This window comes from Echinops telfairi, unplaced genomic scaffold (assembly GCF_000313985.2).
Source record: "Echinops telfairi isolate 266 unplaced genomic scaffold, ASM31398v2 ScPeMD7_7472;HRSCAF=8510, whole genome shotgun sequence".
In the NCBI taxonomy this organism is placed as follows: domain Eukaryota; kingdom Metazoa; phylum Chordata; class Mammalia; order Afrosoricida; family Tenrecidae; genus Echinops; species Echinops telfairi.
In genome coordinates, this window is record NW_022111376.1 from 5,880,220 (window position 1) to 5,884,841 (window position 4,622).

Below are 4,622 nucleotides of genomic sequence, written 5' to 3' on the forward strand. Positions count from 1 at the left end.
AAGAGGAGGAAGGGGGAACCAATTACAATTATCAATGTATGGCCCGCCTCCCAGGGGGACAGACAGCAGAAAAGTGGGTGAAAGGAGACAGTGGTCAGTGTAAAACATGAGAAAAAAATTTATAAATTATCAAGGGGATATGGGGGAGGGAGGATGGGGAAGGGAAGGGGAAAAGTGAGGAGTTGATACCAAGGGCTCAAGTAGAAAGAAACTGTTTTGAAAATGATGATGATAACATATGTACAGATGTGTTTGACACAATGGATATATGTATGGGTATAAGAGCTGTAAAAGCCCCAAATAAAATTTTAAAACTAAAAATGTACTATAATGAAATGTGCAAAAACCTCGAGTTAGAAAATCAAAAAGGAAGAACATGCTCAGCATATCTTAAACTGAAAGAATTTTTTTAAAAATTCAAGCTTTGAGTTGCAATATTGAAAGATTCTATGGGTAAAATATTGAATGATGCAGAAAGCATCAAAAGAAGATGGAAATAAATTTTCTGTTCATTCAGGCTACCCTCTTGTGGCATCTCTATTATGGCAGCAGTAAGAAATGGAGAGAAAACCATAAGCAGGACATCAGTGTCACTAAAGGGAAAGAAAGGGTAATACTAGAAACACTTCCATGGAATAAGACATGATTACAAAATAATAGTGCTAAAAATGAAAAGATATATGATGAAATGCAAAAAAAGAAGAAGATGGAAAGAGGGAATGCTTTGAGGGAGGTGGAGGAGCAAGGGCTACCCTAATTGGGCGCAGCGACCAGATCCTTCGGTGCCCCACCCCACCTTGGCTTGGCCTGCTCAATGGCCATAGAAAATGGTGAAAGAAACCATATCCTATGATGTTTTGGGGAGCAAACCCAGTGCCACCGAGGAAGAGCTGAAAAATGCTTACAGAAAGCTGGCCTTCAAATACCATCCTGATAAGACTCCAAATGAAGGTGAGAAGTTGAAACAGAATTCTCAAGTGGATGAAGTGCTTTCTGATGCAAATGGAATTATATGACAGAGGAGGTGAGCAGGTCATCAAGGAAGGTGGAGCAGGTGGTGGTTTGGGTTCCCCGATGGACATCTTTGATATGTTCTTTGGAGGTGCTGGACGGATGCAGAGAGAAAAGAGAGGGGAAAACGTGGTGCATCAACTCTCACCAATCTCAGAGGATTTGCATAATGGTGCAACCAGAAAACTAGCTCGGCTAAAGAACGTGATTTGTGACAAATGTGAAGGCCGAAGTGGTAAGAAAGGAGCGGTAGAGAGCTGTCCTAACTGCCGAGGTCCTGGAATGCAAAGGCGAGTGCATAAGATAGGACCTAGAAAGGTTCGGCCAATTCCGTCTGTGTGCATGGAGTGCCAAGCCATGGGGGACGGATAAGCCCTAAAGATAAAAGTGAAAGTTGCAATGGAAGGAAGTTAGTTCGTGAGAAGAAGATTCGAGAAGTTCACATTGGCCAAGGCATGAAAGATGGCCAGAAGATAACATTCCATGATGGAGGAGACCAAGAGCCTGGACTGGATCCAGGAGATATTATTACCTTTTTTCATCAGAAGGACCATGCTGTTTTTACTAGAGGAGGAGAAGAAGTTTTCATGTATATAGACACACAGCTGGTTGAAGCATTGTTTGGCTTCCAAACGCCAATATCTATTCAACCTAACCGAATCATAGTCAGCACTTCTCATCCAGGTCGGATTGTGAAGCATGAGAAAATTAAATGTGTGCTAAATAAAGGCATGCCAATTTATCACCCATCATATGAAAAGGGGCTCCTAATCATTGTATTTAAGGTAAACTTCCCTGAGAATGGCTTTCTCTCTCCTGATAAACTCTTTCTGCTGGGAAACTCCTACCTGAGCACAAGGATATAAAAGAAACTGATGAAATGGATCAAGTAGAACTGGCGGACATTGATCCCAACCCGGAAAGACAGCATCATTACAATGGAGAAGCATATGAGGATGATGACCCCCACTCCAGAGGTGGGGTCCAGTGTCAAACCTCTTAATGTGGGCCAGTGAATATCGCTTACTGCTGGCATTTTATATGCAGCAGTGAATATGTGTAGGACTGTAATCATAATATACTCATTATCTGCTATTGTTTTTGTTTGGTTATTCAATTACAGTACTGTTTCAAAATCAAATGAAGAATAAACTCAAATATAAAAGCTCAAAAAAAAGATGGAAAGAATACACAGAGTACCAAAAAGAACAAGTTCACATACAACTACTTCAAGATGTAGCACACGAGCAAGAGCCCATGGTAGTGAAGGAAAACATCCAAACTGCACTGAAAGCATTAGCCCAAAGTTAATACCAATTGAAATGTTTCAACAAACTGATGAAGCACTGGAAGTACTCATTTGTCTATGCCAGGAAACTTGGAAGACAGTTAATCATCCCACTGACTGGAAGATATCCATATTTGTACCCATTCCAAAGAAAGGTACTCCAACAGAATGCTCAGATTATACAATGATATCATTAATATCACATGAAAGTACAATTTTGTTGAAGATCATCCAACAATGGTTGCAGCAGTACATACACAGGCTGGATTCAGAAGAAACAGAGGATGTGGAACAAGGCATATTATGGCTGATGTCAGATGGATCTTGGCTCAAAGCAGAGAATACCAGAAAGATGTTTACATGTGTTTTATTCACTAAGTCAAGGCACTCAACTGCATGAACCATAACAAACTATAGATAGCCCTGAGAAAAATGGGAATTCCAGAATACTACATTGTACTTACGTGGTACCTCTACATGGATCAGAAGGCAGTTGTAGGAAGAGAACAAGAGCATACTGCATGGATTAAAATCAAGAAAGGTGTGCATCAAAGTGATATCTTCTCACCATATCCAATTTGTATACTGAGCAAATAATCAGAGAACATGATTATATGAAGAATGCAGCATCAGGATTGTAAGGCTTATTAGCACCCTGTGATATGCAGATGGCACAACCTTGCTCAACGAAAGTGAGGAGGACTTGAAGCATTTGCTGAGAAAGACCAAGGATTGCAGCCTTCCGTATGGTTTACAACTCAGTGTAAAGAAAAACCAAATCTTCACAACTGGACAAATAGGTAACAGCATGATAAACAGAGAACAGATTGAGTTGCCAAGGATTTCATCTTGCTTGGATCCACAATCAATACTCATGAAAGCAGCAGACAAGAGATCAAACGATGCATGGCATTGGGCAAATCTAACAGTGCAAGACCTCTTTAAAGTGTGGAAAAGCAAGGAGATTGCTTTGAGGACTAAGGTGCACCTGACCCGAGACTTGGTATTCTCCATTGCATCATATGCATGTGAAAGTTAGGCATTGAATAAGGAAAACCAAAGAAGAATCAACGCATTTGAGTTGTGGTGTTGGTGAAGAATATTGAGAGTACCTTGGACCACTAAAAACACAAACAAACAAATGTGTCTTGGAAGGAGTACAGCCATTCACAATGCTCCTTAGAGATAAGGATGGTGAGATTTTAGCTGATAAACTCTAGATATGTGGTCAGGAGAGAATAGTTGCTAGAGAAAGACATTATGCTTGGTGTGTTAGGGTTCTCTAGAGAAGCAAAACCAGGACACCTATGATTAGATAGATGATAGATAGATAGATAGATAGATAGATAGATAGATAGATAGATAGATAGATACAACATAAGAAATAAACAGCTAATTAGTCCACAGAGCAGCACAAATGGCCCAGTTCAACTCACTTCTGTGCGACAGTTAATACACTCACAGTCCTTCAATTCATGAGGGATGCTGGGTGCAAGACAAGGATCCAGACAGCTGAGTCTTCTGTGGAGCAATACAGGCAATCCAGCCACAGGTAGCAAACAGCAGGGCAGGTCACCAAGTCAGCCAGATGACAGGGTCCGACAGTCCCCAGCTCTAGTGATGTATACACCAGCAGTGTATCAAAGCAGGTCTCAAAGGAACCTCAAACTATAGCGACACAGTCCACAGGTTGCGTGTCCCACAGGTAGCATAGCTCACAAATTGAGGCAGAGAACTAGCTAAGGTAGCCACACATTGGTCCGATCATCAGAGAGCAAGAGACAGAAAGGTGAGGCTCACCGAACCATTTATCACTTTGCCCTTCAATTAAACTGCAACCTTATTGACCCCACGTGTGTTTATTGGCCAGGTTGGCACAATAATCCTACCTATCATACTTGGTAATGTAGAGTCAGCGAAAAAGAGGAAAACCTTTGAGAAGATGAATGGGACACAATGGCTCAAAGATAGGAAGAATGTGAGGAAGTCACAGGACTAGGCTGTGTTTCATGCTGTCGTACATTAGGTCGCCATGAGTTGGAACCCACCTGCGGGTACTTAACAGCAAAGCCAATATTGACTTCAAGCACACCCTACACTAAGATTGCCTCATTAACATAGCAACAAAGTCCATTCCCAAATAGGATTATTACCACAGGGATAGGGGTTAAGATTTGCAGCACATAATTTGGGGGGACATGCTCCAGTCCATAATGCGAGATAGACCGAAATACAGCTGCAATTAATATGTTATCCTCCTCTTCAGTGTAAGACCTTTGCACTTATCTAGGAGTGATTGACTCAAAAAAGGCCAGCCAGAAAC

The 4,622-nt window shown here is 41.4% G+C and overlaps 1 pseudogene; it reads left to right on the forward strand.

Annotated features, from left to right (window-relative positions):
* The first annotated feature begins 827 nt into the window (after window positions 1-827).
* Window positions 828-2,014, forward strand: LOC101662840 (annotated as a pseudogene).
* Window positions 2,015-4,622: the final 2,608 nt, after the last annotated feature.